Raw genomic sequence first — 16,831 nt, forward strand, 5'->3', positions numbered from 1 at the left:
ACCATGATTTCAGCCTAAAGTCCATGCATCTTCTACCATCTCCCTTAGGTTCTTGTTATCTTCTCTTTATTGGCCCTTTCTCTGTTTTTAGATGTACACTCCATCTGTAAAGTATCCTAAACAATTCCAGTGTCCTGTCATATGTTTAGAACATCACTATCTCCCCAGGCATATTATTATGTAGAATTATGTTTCAGGACACTCATCTGTTTAATGAAGCCAGTTCCATCTCATCTCAGGTACTCAGTCACTAAGTCACCCACTCCTTTTTTGTATCTATTTATACTGCTAGTATTCTCCCATTGAAAACAAGACTGAAATGATTACTCTGGTTTAGTTTAGAAGTCAACACACATTTTCTTTGAAAGGTCAAACATTAATAATTTTCATCTTTGCACTTGATACACTCTCTGTTGTGATGACTGAACTCTGTTGTATAAAGCAGCCATTGATAATACTTAAATGATGATGTATCAAAAACAATAAAATGCTTAGGAATAAATTTAATCAGAAAGATGAAAGGTCTCTCCACTGAAAAGTACAAGACACTGAATAAACTAATAGAAGAAAATACAAAATGATGAATTAAAAGAATTAATACTGTTAAAATGTCGATACTTGCCCTGGCTGGCGTAGCTCAGAGGATTGAGAGCGGGCTGCGAACCAAAGTGTCGCAGGTTTGATTCCCAGTCAGGGTACATGCCTGGGTTGCAGGCCATGACCCCCAGCAACCGCACATTGATGTTTTTCTCTCTCTCTCTTTCTCCCTTTCTTCCCTTTCTAAAAATAAATAAATAAAATCTTTAAAAAAAAGTCGATACTACCCAAAGCCATCCATAAATTCAATGTAATCCCCATAAATAGATTCCAATGGCATTTTCCACAGACATAGAAAAAACAATGCTAACATTCATACAAAGCCACAAAGACACTAAGTAGGCAAAGCAATCTTGAGAAAGAACAAAGCTAGTGGCAACCTATTTGCCTATTTCAAACTATATTAGGAAGCTATAGTAGTCAAAATCATATAGTACTGGCATAGGAACAGACACATAGATCAATGAAACCAAATGCAGAGCCCAGAAATAAACACACACATACATGATAAACTAATATTTGACAAGGGAGCCAAAAACACACAATGGGGAAAAGACAGTCTCTTCAATAAATGATGTTAGGAAAATTGGAAATTCACATACAAAAGAATAAAACTAGATGTCTATCTCACACCACTCACAAAAAATTAATTTGAAATAGATTAAAGACTTAAATGTGATTTACTCGTTTTGAAGAGAAAGCAGTGTACATAGATGTGAGACCTGAAACCAAAAAATTCCTGAAAGAAAAGAAGAGCTATTGACCACAGTCTTTGCAATGACTTTTTGGGGTATGGCACCAATACCTAAGAAACAAGAGTGAAAATCAACAGGTATAATCACATCAAGCTAAAAAGTTTCTGCAGAGCAAAAGAAACAATAAAAAAAATAAAAATGCAACTACAGAATTGGAGAAAATATTTTCAAATCATACATCTGATAAGTTAATATCCAAAATATGTAAGGAATTCATACAACTCAATAGCAAAAGAAAGCAAATAATATGCTTTATAACTGGGCAGATGACCTGAATAGATATTGTTCAAAAGAAAACATACAAATTGCCAACAAGTACATAAAAATGCTCAACATCATTAATCACAAGGAAAATGAAAATCAAAACACAAATGAGATATCATCTCATACTTGTTAGTTTGGCTATTATCAAAACACAAAATATCAGCAGTGGCAAGAAGGTGAAAGAAAGGGGAAATATTTGTACATTGTTGGTGGGGATGTAAATTGGTACAGCAACTATAGAAAACAGTATGGAGGTTCCTAAAAAAATTAAAACAACCATATGATCCAGCAAACCTACTATTCAGTGTGTATCTAAAGGAAGTGAAATAACTATCGTGAAGATATATCTGCACCCCCATGCTCACTGCAGCACTGTTCACACTAGTGAAGACAGTGAACCACCTTAGTGTTCATTTATGGATGAATTAATAAAGAAAGTGTGTGTGTGTGTGTGTGTGTGTGTGTGTGTGTAATTCAGCCACAAGAGAGAATGAAACCCTGCCATTTGCAAAACCATGGATAAAACTTGAGGACATTAATGTAAGTGAAGTAGTCAGACAGAGAAAGAAAGTACTGTGTGATCTAATTTATGTGTGAAATCCAAAAATGCTGAAAACATAAGAGTAGAATGGTGGTTGCCAAGACCTGGGATGGGAAAAATGCACAGGTGTTGGTTAAACGGTACACACTTTCAGTCATAAGTTTTAGGGATCTAATGTATAGCATGGTGACAAGTGAACAATACTGTACTGTGTATTTGAAAGTTGCTAAGAGAGCATATGTTAAATATTCTCATTATACACACACAAAAAGGTAATTGTATGAGGGGACTGATGTATTAACTATCATTGTGATAATCACTTTGCAATATATACATGTATCAAATAATCCCATTGTACCACTGAAATTTACAAAATGTTAACATGTCAACCCTATATCAACATAAAACATGCAAATGAATTCAATAAAATAAGTAGTTACTTTGTGTTTGAGAGTGTTAGCCACTTCTTTTCTGGTATGTCACCATTCCTGGCCAGCCACTGTCCCCACCTAAATAGACTATTAGATTTCATTGAAGTTTGTAAGATAATTGAGAATCTTGCAAATATTCACAAAATGAAACATGAACATGGACATTGGGCTTCTCCCTATAGCATCTTTAACAAATGTTCACCCAACTTCTATGTAAACACCTTCCAAGGCAAACATATGAACATGTTAACCTGCAGCCACTTCTGGTGTGGGGTATTATTCAGCCATTTAGTTATTCATTCAGCCAATTTTTTTAACATCTGTATGTGCTAAATAAAAGTGAATTAGATATGTTTCCCTCTTCAAAATACTCAGTCAAGGGAAAAGAGGCTTATAAGTAATTAAAAGTCAAAATGTACAATATAAACCATCGTAAAAGTTTATATGAGATACTAGATACAAACTTCATTTTTAGTATCTGTTGCAGATACAAATGATAGCAGGGATTCTCCATTTCATTAAAAAAGAAGAAAATAAGAATAAAATAATTGTTCCCAAACACTTCTTAAAGAAAATTTCTTCAGTGATAGAAAAAGTTGACATCAAATTTACTCAACAGATTAACAACAACAAAAAATATGTCAAACAGAAGGAGTCCTGATGAAACGTTTAAACTGACTGTGAAACCTAATGTTGGCAGAGTGTCTTACAGGTACCAAAGGAGCCAGTTTGATTACTGGATTTTTCTGAATGCATATATCCATATCTTTACTGTTGCAATAGATACATCAGGTTATCTCAGCCTCCTGCCACTAAACATTCAAATCCTGTAACTAACTCCCTTTGTTGATTTCATGCTCAATCAGCGACCTTCTGATAATGGGGCTTCCTGAGCAGCTTGCTCATAGGGGTTGAAGGTAAAGTTTGGGCTGGTGATATTAGCTCTTCCTTCACTGTATGGTGTTCTGATTGATACGTCAGTCCCTTGAGAGCTCTGTTATCACAAACTGCCATCCCACAAGGGAATACCACTGGAACACTAATGTGAACAAGTTTTGAATATGAAGACCTAAGTTCTAAACCTTGTACCACAGGGAATTCCCTGGAGAAGTGCATGGAACACTGTGGAGTAAGGGTTTCATCACTGACAGTTATCTGTGAGAGACATAGGCACAGAAGCTATTGCTCCTTTGACAACGGTAAGTTTGTAGGCTTCACGAGTAGGCCTTTTTGGCACCCTGTTGTGTATGATCCACTTCAATACTATAGACAGCTGAAACAATTATTGGAAATTTCCTTTGACTCCTGAAACAGTCTGATAACCTAAAATCTGCTGGTGACTCTCCCTTTTCATTCATAGTTCTCCCCATATATTTTAATAGCTAAGTTTTACTTGAAATGCCTATACTAAATTCTCTCATTCTGATTGAACAGAAGCTGATAAAAAATTATTGTATTTAAAATCCCTAGAAATGCACTTAAAGTGTGTTCAGCAGAGCTCACAAAAATGTTTAATATTTCAATGTCAGGTAATAAAATACTTTAAAAATAACTTCTAAGAAGCTTAAAGAAAAAAAGTGAATGAATAATCTTCCTAAGTATACTGCAAATATACACAAAGTACCATATCTTACCAAGAAGCACATATGACAACTTAAATGACACGGTCTTATGATATAATTTGGTTACTTTCTTGAAAATAGCAATGATTTAATGATATGCGAGAGTTCTCATAATACAACATCATGCAAAATTGACTTTCCATGTTGATCTTATACTCATTATTACTAATATGGAAATCCTAATTTAGTGCAAGGGCAGTAACAAGTTGTGGGAAGCAGACAGAGATCTGATACAAGGATAAGGAAGGTTATAAAAGTGGGGCGCAGATAGCATAATAGAGGGTCAGCAATAATAGAGCATTAGGAAGCTCAGCATCTCAAAGATAACTAATTGTCCTGGTAGCAGAGACAGAGTGCAGGGTCCAATGAGAGAGTGGAGAAGAAAGGCCCAGTTATAATGGAGACAGTAGTTGACCGCTATAATGGTCATGTTCTGAGATTATCTCTACCTTTATTTATGGTTTCCCAGACACATCGGAGGTGGTAGTAGGTGTTATATGAAGTAAAATAGTATTATCTTTATTTGTATTGATTATTGTCATGATTACCAAACTAAAACATGTTCCTTGGGGGAAATTTTTTTTAAATATTATGAAGAATTTCAGGACAAATGTAGTAAATTAAAGAGAGGATCTTATCTCAGTTCTTTTTTCAACCCCACTAAAATCATACTAAGGAGACTGCAGTGGTATAACCTACCATAGTAAAAAAAGCAGACAAGGATGCACAGTTAGCATTTAACTTTCTTGGATCTTAGGTGTGCAAAAAAAAATGAGGACGTGAACAAAAAACAAATTAATTTTTCCTCCTGGCTGCTAGAATTCAGGGATGTCCCAGTTGTTTCCCAAAGAAAGGAAATATGATGAGATCATAAATAAGAGAATATATTGAAAATTTGCATGAGAAGTTGTTAGAAACCAGATCCTCTCTGCCACCTAAATGAAAGGCAAAGAGTTTATTTCCTCTGAGGTGAGAACTAGAGATGCTATGGCATAGGTGATACCAGGCCTGATCGAAAGAAAGAGAGCCAACGTCTCATGGAAAACACAGGGATTAACTGAAACTGTGCACAGTAAACACTGATGCTGACTCACTTTCCCAGTTCCAGTCTTAGATCCCTGACTATTCCTTACTTCTAGAAAAAACAAAAACAAAACAAAACTAAGGATATTATCAAGAAAAATTACCCACTAATACATTTAGAAGTAATAAAACAAATAGCTAGTTCTTTGCCCATTTATAAGTCAATTAGCTATAGCAAAGCATAGAGATCTTATAAAAACCTTTTCAACAAACAAGTCCTGGCAAGGTTGTAGAGAAAAGAGAACCCTGTTGGTGGGGATGCAGACTGATGCAGCCACTGGGAGAAACAGTATGGAATTTCCTCACAAAATTAAAAATGGAACTGCCTTTTGACCTGGTAATTCCACTGCTGGGACTGTATCCTAAGAACCTTGAAATACCAATTCAAAAGAACCTATGCGTCCCAATGTTCATAGCAGCACAATTTACAATAGCCAAGTTCTAGAAGCAACCTAAGTGCCCATCAGCAAATGAATGGATCAAAAAATTATAGTATATTTATATGATGGAATACTACACAGCAGAAAGAAAGAAAGAGCTCTTACCCTTTGAGATAGCATGGATGGAACTGGAGAGCATTGTGCTAAGTAAAATAAGCCAGGTGTTGAAAGACAAATACCATATTATCTCACCTATAAATTGAACCTAATCAACAAAACAAACAAGCAAGCAAAATATAACCAGAGACATTGAAATAAAGAACAAACTGACAGCTACCATAGGGGAGGTAGGAGGGAATCATGGGGGAAAAGGGGGAAGGTCAACAGGGAACATGTATAAAGTACACATGGACAAAGCTAAAGGGGGTGTAGGATTGAGGGTGGGAGGTGGGGATGCCTGGGGCTGGGGTGAGTAGTGGGGTGAAATTGGAGACAATTGTACTTGAACAACAAATAAATAAAGAAATATCTTTTATTTTTTAGCAACTAAATTTTAATTATAACTAGACATATTTTCTAAATTTTACAAGAAAGTCCCTAACCTAAAAGAGAAGGAAAATAGGAAAAGATATAAAGAAGAAAAAGAGAAAATATAGAAAGTAGAAGATAACTTCAAATACTAATCTCTATATTTTCAGAAAGATAACAGTTAAGAAGAATGTGTTTTTTAAAAAGGAACATAGTGTAAAAGGAGGAACTTGGGTTAAGAATTAGGGGGGCACACTAAAATAGTGAATTGACAACTGGAAGATATACTTGAAGAAACCTCCCAGTAATCAGAAAAAATTTAAAAAGACATGGGCATTAAATGAGAAAAAGAAAGCTCAATTCAAGAGGTATACCATTCAACTCAAATAAGAATTCTAGAAAAAGATAGAAATAAGAAAATTTTTCATAACTGAGACATAATTTTTTTCAGGATAAAAGAACTGCTAGATACCCATGATATTAAATGGAAAAAAAACCTCTCAACAAGGTACATCATATGATATTTAAGAATACAAAGGACAAAGAGAATATTCATTCTAAAGATTTCTTAGACAGAAAAATTGTGATCAAAATATCCATAATTATAATGCCATTGGATTACTTTTGGACCCCAAGAGTGTTAAACATTGTCTTTAAAGTACTGAGAAAAAAATTACTTCAAAACTCTGAAATTATATACCCATCCAAAGTGTCAATCAAGTATACGAACAGAATTACAACATTACTAGATATTAATAGTTTCAACAAATTTATTCCTATATGCCCTTTGACATGAAGTTGTGTTTTATTAACATGAAGCAGCAAACTAAGTAGTTGAGAAAAATTATTTAAAGTAGGAGAAAATAAAGAAAAATTCCAAGATAGCAATAAAATAGTTCCAAGAAAACAGCCATTAATAATGCCAAACACTTAATAACAATTAATACAGGCAGATGGGAGACTCCAAAAGTGATATCTACAAAAAAAAAAATTAAACTGATTTGTTATAAAATCTGATTATCTAGATAGGACTTTCATATATATGTTTATCAGAATTTATGAAGATAAGGCTCAAGAAAAGTTAAAAAACAAACAAGACAATTATTAACTTCAAGAAAAATGTGTGAATAAGAGGAAGTATAATCATTGTAAATCATGCAATTCAACAATACACATTATTTTTAACTATACAATTAAGCATAGAATAGTGAGTATTCAAATTTTGTCATATTAGTATGTTGATATAATTGATGGAAGGGGAAGTACTTGTGATTGTTAAGGGAAACATAAGGAAGATAATTTTCAAACATCATTATAAGGAGTCAATAAAATACACTTAATTGGTTAAAAAATTAAAAAAAACCCAGCAAGTTAAGTAAATTACCTAGATGAAAATAGTTTTTAAAAAGTAGAAAGTAGTTGTCTCTGAAAAGTTGAATAAGGGAGTAGGAAAAGCAATTTTTTTTATTTTAATTCATTTACTATTATTTAAATTTTCACGGTATAGATGGATATTGAATTATTAGAAGTATTTAATTAAAAGAAAACACAGTTGAGAAAAAAAAGAAAATATTTGTAATTTCTTCCTCATTAACAATCACTGTAAATTATTTTGGTGTGAATCCTTCCATTAGGTCAATTTTGTAATATATGTAAAATAACAATATATATTTTGATGAAGTGACAACAGTATACAATTTCTTTCAATTATAGAATTATAAACACATTCTATATCATATGCAATTCTTCCATATTTGCAATGAGTACAGATCATTCCATCATAAGAATACACCACAATTTATTTAATCATCCTCTGTTTTTTTTAGAAATTTGGGTATCTTCTAATTATTCATTATGATAAATAGCACTGCTATGAATATCAGCTCTATATCTGCATGTTATTCTAGACACTATCCTTAGAATTATTTTCAATACTTTTCTAAAAATTTCTGTATTTGTTAGTTATTGATTCAAAAGATGTAAGCCAGTATTTTTCAACTATTTTTCATTATTTACCCAAGGGGATCTTTTTAGATATTTCTCTGAATCACTTATTCATGTAATTTTAATAGATCAAATACTCTGTATATCTTCATATATATATTTTCTGTGCTTTATACATTAAAAGAATAAAATTTTTGTCTTTCCACTTATCAATCCAACCTATCAATTTATCTCCCCATTGGGGGTGTTATCAACCCTGTTCAAAATGTATGGTGTAAATATTCATTGGTTTTTAGTACATTTTACCCAATTCCTATCCTCAAAGACATTGTCAACTTCAAGTTTAACCAGCAGTATTTAGAAGTACATTTCTCCACTTTCTCAGAAAAAACGATGTTTGTAAAATAAGTTCACAAACACATTTTAATGAAAGTGTCTCAATACAAGTCTTAATGTTTTTATTTATTGATTTTAGAGGCGGAAGAGAAGGAGAGCTAGGAAGTGGAAGGGAGGTGAAGAGAGAAAGAGAGACATTGATTTGTTGTTCCATTCATTTATTCACTCACTGGTTGTTTTTTATATATGCCCTGACGGGGAATCAAACAACAACATTGGTGTATCAGGACAACACTTCAACCAACTGAGCTACCGGCCAGAGCTCAATACAAATCTCAAAACTGCATTATTTGCTTATAAATATTCCTCAATGCCGAATGCTAGGAATGAAATTTTGTTTCAGACTTTGCCCCACTATTGTGGGACAATGGCTCATTTCAAACTTTCAAGCAATTTACATTTAGAAAGTATGCTTCTGAGTGTCATCATCATTCTCACTATAATTTAGATTTTTTAAAATGCCAGTTTGGTATTGATTCAACCAGAATGGTCAATTATATCCTGTAGATCTTCTTGAGTTCTCAAATCATTGACCTGGTCAAGTCAATTTGTAATTAGACAACTTTTTAAAAGTGTTTTCTCTTCAAGACTATAATAGCGGCTACAAATTGTGAATTTTCCCAAATTTCGTGACTATCTAGGTATGACACTATTTTTATCTGTAGCATTTAAGGATTTGATTTCCTTTTTTCTTCCTCCTTGTAGCAATATGTTTTATTGAGGTATATCTTGTGTTTGTAAAAGCAGTTAAAAAATTGCTTAGAACACTCCAGGACTGGGTTTGTCAGCTTAGTATTAGGTAGAAAATCATATTAAACCATCACCTTTTAATTCAACATGATTAAATATCAGCAATTCCATATAATTCAATTGAATAGCTTAGTCTTCATTTACATAGCCTCAAAAAATATGAAGGTCTATGAAGTATTAGGACTGCCTAGGCCTTGCCACATAGATTTTAAATATTCCATTGAGATGTGTATTCGTTATAATGAGACAACACCCAAACAAAATTTAGCCATAAAGGATTAGATACTTTACTATATTTGCATCATTTTCAGATTGACAGAATCACTGTCTGGTTTCCTATCCCAAGTCAGGAAAGCAGTTGCGATCCCTACCTTATGTAGTGAAGATGACACTGGAGCTGAATGAAATCAGGGACAATGAATTGCATTCCAAGACATTTCTTGACTAAATTTCTAGTCAAGCAATTTCTTAACTGTGTGAGTTTCAGCTGCTGCTTTATCATTCTTTAATTCTCGGTAATGGTGTATGTATTAGCTCCTCAGAGAGTCCTTCTCTGAGTATCATTACAGTTGAAATCTCCATAGCATCCTTTGCTCTCCCTTTCCAAAAGGCATTTATTATACTAAAAACCATTATTTAATGTCTGTGTTCCTCACTAAATCAGAAACATGAGGTCATAGAGATGTTTGTCTTGTTTATTCCTTTATCCCTGGTATCTAATACAACTCTTGACACAAAGTAAATGGCCAGTGCACTTTTGCTCAGCAAATATGCGAATGAAATAAACCTAACAGTTAACAGCCTCAGTTTCATCATCTACAAAGGGCATATAATAGTGCCTGCCTTGACACTCACAGGGTTGCTATGGTGTACAGTTAAAGATATTTGGGGAGACTCAAGTGAGAAAGAGTATATACATTTTACCTCTTCAGGATGAGATTTCTCAAATCCAAGAAGGATAATGTACGTGAAATGTTTTGTAAACTAAATACCTCTGTACAGGAAGGATTTACTATTGCTGTTCATATAAGACTTTCCTATATTCATAAGAATTTTGTAAGGCTTCATTCCAGTAAACTAGGCTCCTTGTGGCTACCTACACATCTTTCCTTACTTTCCCTAATTCATTACATGTACAATTTTCAATCTTTTAATGTGGACCCGCCCCTTTGGTGAATTGTTTCCTCTCCCTGGGAACATATCTAAAACCCTGTGTGAGTTAGAATTCAGGCAGAAAACAGAAGTCACTCTAAGTATTCCAAGTAGGAAGGGTTCAAAATGGAATTATAGGCTTATACAGACATTGAAATGGCTGGGAACAAAGGTCAGAATAATATCCACCAAAGATCCTAGCTTCCTGCCACACTGAATAGGGAATTCTCAAAAACTGTCTAGAAAGTCATCACAAATGTCAAGAAATGTCACCAGGAAGCAACCACAAATGGTTTCAGTGGTTCCAGTGATAGATAGGATCCTGGCAAGCCAGATGAAAATCTCATGAAGCTGCTTCCAAATCTGCTTATATTTCCTCCAAGAGATAATGGCTTCTCTTAATACAGCTTTAACTCCCGTAAAGACAAAAATAAACTTTTGCAAGTGGATCCATTAGGAGTAATAGTAGCCACTCTGTTGCGCGTGGGTCACCGGCCAGCAGTGACCACGGAACGCTGCAGATGGCTCGCCGAAAAACATGCGAGAAAAAACACACATGCACAGAGACAGACTAGTTTCTGTGGGGAAGTCAGGACGGAATGGCCACCCCACCTAGTGGGGAGCGCATTGATTTACCGTCCATACCTGCTTTTATTGGGCTCATTCTGCATAATAATTCAGGTAAAGTACAGTACTCATTAGGGGGAAGTAAGGAACCATAGAAAACAAAGAACTCTGCCAGTCCATTGAGTTGGGGGTCAAAGAGCTGTAAGACTGAGGAACAAACTAACTTCCTCCTAAGACCCTTCTCATTCAACTGAGAGCATTCTAAACAAAGAAGGTTTCACAGTAATTTACATGTTCTTTCTTAAGCCTGATCACCCGGGGAATCCCCACTTCTCAGTACAGAGCTGCACCACCCTGTCATTGTTTCAGGCTTAGGTGGAGCAAGGGAACTAAGGCAACTGGGAGACAAGGAGGTTTTTTTCCCAGACGCTGAGAACTCAGGCTATGTCAAAGCTGAGGAGCGAGGGTCCATCACCCCCTTTTTGCTGCAGCCCCCCAAGTCCTTCTTTTGGGGGGGGCCTCCCAAAAGTGATCGTGCCTGTCTTAGGTCATTCCCCCCTTGGGGAATCTTACCCATCTTTGGCTAACCGACCAAGCTTTTTGGGGTTCAGTCATGAATAAAGCAGCAGAAGCAGCATTCCTGCCAGGAAGATAAGCTTTTGTCCCCTTGTTGGCTTACGGTTCCAAGGGCGTTCCCTTAGCCTTAGCCTAGGCGGGGGTTTCAGCTTCTGATACCAGTCAGGGCGGTTCCCAACACCACTCTCACTTCTACCTCTTTATTTCTAGATACTTTATTTTGGTGTTGGGAGAAATGGTTTTATATATAGGTCATTGATTATAAGCAGCATTTTAGGATAAAACCAGAGCTCTGCAAGGTGTTGTCATACTACCTGAGCTGTAACTACATCATGAAAAGGTGCTTAGGAGTAAGAGGGTACATTTAAGATGTGTTAATCCTGGGAGCATGAGTCTAATATCTCTCTGCAGCTATTACATTAATGCTATTTGGAATACTGTGACATAATGTATAAAATAGGGAGGTTGATGCTGACAAAAACATGCTTGCAAAGGAAAACCAATTTTCTGAGTAAAGAGCTACTTAATGAGGACAAGTAGATGCTTCTTCTATGATAAAAGGCATCTTGTGTCATCATCCTGTCACTGTGTGGTTTTATGGTCCTCACCATAAAACCCCAGTAAGAGTGCAGCACTGGTCTCTACTGTTGGCAGATTGGATAATCACCCATGGCAATAGACAGATCAGCCCATGTGTTGTTCATCTCACATATAACTTCTCTTGCTGCTGTCATAGTCATATCACATAATAAATGTTGTTCAACAGATAATTGAGAAGTTCCTCTGCTTATGAACCATTGAGGAAGCATAGAGATGGTTGGGGAAGGGGGCTTACTAACATGGACAAAATAGGCCATCTGACTCACATAATTACTGAGAGCCTTCTTTGCAATGGATGCCCTTTGATGAGCATTTATACTGAGACACACATATTCTCACAGTTTATGCTCATTTCCTCCAGCATCCTGTCATCAATTTTTCAATCACATTCTGTTCTACTGCGTCACTATCAGCCAAAGCATTAGGAACCACGAATTTATGCAAACCTTTATCTCTGGTCACCTCTTCTTCCAGAAGGAAACAACCAAATGCACTCCTTAAAGTTCTGGCCACTAGGAGGATTTTCTTTTCCCACTCTTTTATAGAACTCCCCATGATGCAACTATGCTGCAGCAGTCCACTTTCAAACAATGCTCGTATGTCATACAGGACCACCTGCATGAATATTTTCCTCCCTTTGTCTACTGCTCAGATGGAACTCCATGTGAGGTCAAGGTGTGCTCTTAGGAGAAATGGCAATGCAACAGGAGTAGTTACATTGGAAGTCTGAGACACTTGGTCAACAGTTACTATTGAATGTCACTTGTTCTACTAGCTGTTTTATAGATTTTTTAAAAAATATTTTGAACATATGTGATTATAGCATCATTGGATAAATAAGGATGTTAATTTTCCTTTCCAGTCTATGAACTTTCCTTTTTCTTATCTTACCATTTCCATCTCCTATCATTTCCAGTACAATGCTGAATGGATATGGTAAGAGCACTAACCTTGCATTGTTCTTGATAGTAGGGGAATAATCAGTCAATATTTTACCAATAGGTATATTATCTGAAGTTTTTCTCATAGATACTCTTTACTGGCTGAGAGTTTATCATGACTGCATTTTTAAATGCTTTTTCTGTGCCTGTTGAGATGATCATTTTTTTTTTATTTTGGACTCTTTTAATATGGTGACTGAAAGTTTGGTTTTTTGACTGTTAAATCAACCTTAAATTTCTTTGATAAGAATCATTTAGACAACCTGAATATTCATTTTACTTACTGTTAGATTCAATTTGCTAAATTTTCATGAGCATCATTTTTCTCTTGATACTTTGTATATCTCATGCATCTGGCTGAATGCCAGTCACTATGTGTAGAAGAATACTAGAGATTGAATTAATAGTATTTAGGCTGGAAAATGGCCATGCTTTTTCTCTTGTCAGGCAATTTATATTTGGAATGAGTTATGTTTGGGTATTATTATTACTATCATTACTTTCAATGCATCCCCAACTTCAAATTCCTCCATTGATGGGAAAGACTTTTTTAGTCTTCCAGCTCCATTCTCAGCTTTCAGCAGTCCTGACACTACAGAAAGGGTTTCTCTTTCTATCCCTTCCCTAGTTGTAAATTGCTGTTACTTATTTACTAGCAATAGGCTCATGGTAGGAGCAGGGGACATTACTTAGTTTTCTTGATTCAGGCTCAATCTTAGACCAGGCTTGTGCACCTGTGATTCAGAGTTAAGTGTGTCATCTTTCCTGCCATTCAATTCCTATGTCAGCCAAACTCTCCTCTCTCTCACCTAGAAGAAGATCTCAGCTTTTTACAGTTGTAAGATCCTGAGCTCAAGACATTCAATGCTGCTCTTTCATGGGCAGATGTATGTTTTTTTTACTCTAGTTTCCCCAGAATCAGTGGATCTCTGTCTAATTCCTGGGGCAAGGAGAAATGGAGGGTCTTCCATCCCTTCCTAGAAGCCTATAAGTTTTTCTTCCATTCTGCCTTCAATGGCCTTAAGGGTAAGAAGATGTGTCATTCTCCACTACTGCCTTCCTTAAGGTAGTTTCTTATAAGTGAAGAATCAGAAAAGTAGACTTGGCTTTTCTTATCTCCCAGGGCTAGCCAATCACTTCCAGCACTTATGTATCTCCATGATGGGGGTCTCTCTCTGGTAACCAGGGCAGTAATCTTTATGTTTTGTTCACTACTGTGTTCTTAGCACTGGATATTGCTGGCTGGTACATAGTAAAACTTAATTTTGATAATTAGATGAATGTATGCTAAAAAAGAAAGGACATAAATCAAATGATATAAATTCAGAAAAAGTATCTTAAGTTTGAAAATGCTTAGAAAATATGGTAATTTGCTTTTTTCCCTGTGGGAGCCACTGGGCTGAGGATTGTGGCCTCTCTTCTCCACACCATGGTGTGTACTCATCCACTGATATCAGTGTACTCTGAAAAGGAGGAATCATCTGGCAAAATGGCACTTTGCCTGCTGTGTTTGTTCAGGCTCCCACTCAGCCAGATATTGTGAACTCTGTTCACTCCAGCTTATGCAGAAACAATAGACAACCCTATGCTGTCAGTGAATTGGCAAGATATCAAACCAGTGCTGAGTCTTGGGGTACTGGCAGAGCTGTGGCTTGAATTCTCAGAGTTCAAGGTGATGGGACTCACCATTCTGGCCAGGGTGCTTTTAGAAATATGTGTTGTGAGGACTGCATATTTGCACCAACCAAAATCTGGTGCTGTTGGCACCACAGAGTGAACACAACACAGAAGCGATATGCCATCTGCTCTGCCCTGGCTGCCTTGGTCATACCAGCACTGGTCATGTCCACAGGTCATCATACGGAGGTCATTCCTGAATTTCCTTTTGTAGTTGAAGATAAAGCTGAAAGCTCCAAGAAAACCAAGGAGGCTTTTTTGATTCTTAAGAAGCTTAAGGCCTGGAATGATGTCAAAACTGTTTATATCTCTCAGAGAATGAGAGCTGGCAAGGGCAAAATGAAAAAATGCTGTTGTATCCAGTGTAAGGGACCTGTATCATCTACAATGAGGACATCAGTATCTTCAAAGACTTTGGAAACATTCCTGGAATTACTCTGCTTAATGTAAGCAAGCTAAGCATTTTGAAACCTGCTCCTGGTGGGCACATGGGCCCTTTCTGCATCAGGACTGAAAGTGCTTTCCACAAATCAGATGATCTGTCTGGCATTTGGCGTAGAGCTGCCTCCCTCAAGAGTGACTACAACCTTCCCGTGGACAAGATGCTCAATACAGACCTTGGCAAAATCTTGAAAAGCCCAGAGATCCAAAGAGCCCCCTGAGCACCATGAAAGAAGATTCATCACAGAGTCCTGAAGAAGAATCCACTGAAAAACCTGAGAATCATGTTAAAGCTAAACCCATATGCAAAGGCCATGCACCAGAACACCAGTCTTCGCCAGGCCAAGAATCACAAGCTCTGGATGGATAGAGCAGCAGTGGCACTAGAAGCCAAATCAGATGAGAAGGGGATTCCAGGCAAGAAGTCTGTAGTAGGGAAGAAAGGAAAGAAAGCTATTGGTGTTAAGAAGCAGAAGAAGGCTTTGATGAGAAAAAAGGTTACAGTTACCAACAAACCAGCCACTGAGAAAAAGCCTACAGAAAAGAAAACTACCACAGAAGAAAAGATGCCTTCAGCATAAACTTAAATTTGTTTATTCCATAAAGGTCAAAATCACCGTGGACAGCTAGTTTTAAATAAAAAACAAGTCAAAGGCAAAAAAAAAAAAGGCAGTTTTCCTATCTCCTAAAAAATGATTTCATGACCTTGTCTCATGATACAAATGTTCTCAGTAACCTATTCAAAATACATTATTTCTTTAGGGAAAAACTTCCCTAAAGAACTAAAGTTAAAAGCAGTTATTAATGGCCCATCCAGGCCATGTGCCATTGTGGTTACTTTAACCAGAAACACAAAATTTGACACATTCACCGCAGCATAACTTGCATAGTTGGTCTTAGCTAGACTTAAACATGAATCTCAGGTTTTCCATATCCTAGTTGTATTATTATGAACAAATCACTTACCCTCTTCTACTCTTTTCACATCTGTGTAATTGGGTTAATTGCAATATCATCTAGGGTCACTATTATGATTACCTTCAAAATTGTGGCTATGTATACATACATCTATGTACATGTGTAAGACCCCATACAGTATTTAGCAGCAGTGAACATAAACAATAATTTTTATTTATCTTGGTTTTATTTTTCATGGTTCCCTGAGATCATATCTTACTTATCTCTGTAACAAAACTCTACTTTCTAGGATCATAGGGCTGATTTAGAGATTGTATAAAAGACACCTTCGTAGGAAAAGTGTGCACTAGGTCCACAATTTCTTCATAAGTGATTCATATTGAACATGGAAATGTTAACAAGGAGGGCAAAAGTACTTCCTTTTGTATGTTTTTCTCCATTTCTATTCCATAGAACTCCCCACTCCTGTTTTTTATTATATCACCCATTACCTGGATTAGAATCCAGATGAGAAACATTTGTTTTATTTTTGCTGAAATACAACTGGTCTCCAGGGAATCAAATTCCTTTGATTCCACACACATTTACCTGTCCTCTCTATACATAAGACACAGTGCAGGACACAGGAAGCATGAAGGAGATATGTTTCTTGTACTTAAAAACCTTGG

The 16,831-nt window shown here is 36.1% G+C and overlaps 1 pseudogene; it reads left to right on the forward strand.

Annotated features, from left to right (window-relative positions):
- Positions 1 to 14,556: 14,556 nt before the first annotated feature.
- LOC123805610 lies at positions 14,557 to 15,826 on the forward strand (annotated as a pseudogene).
- Positions 15,827 to 16,831: the final 1,005 nt, after the last annotated feature.

The sequence above is a fragment of the Phyllostomus hastatus genome, unplaced genomic scaffold (assembly GCF_019186645.2).
Source record: "Phyllostomus hastatus isolate PE091 unplaced genomic scaffold, TTU_PhHast_1.1 phas_scaffold_317, whole genome shotgun sequence".
In the NCBI taxonomy this organism is placed as follows: Eukaryota; Metazoa; Chordata; class Mammalia; order Chiroptera; family Phyllostomidae; genus Phyllostomus; species Phyllostomus hastatus.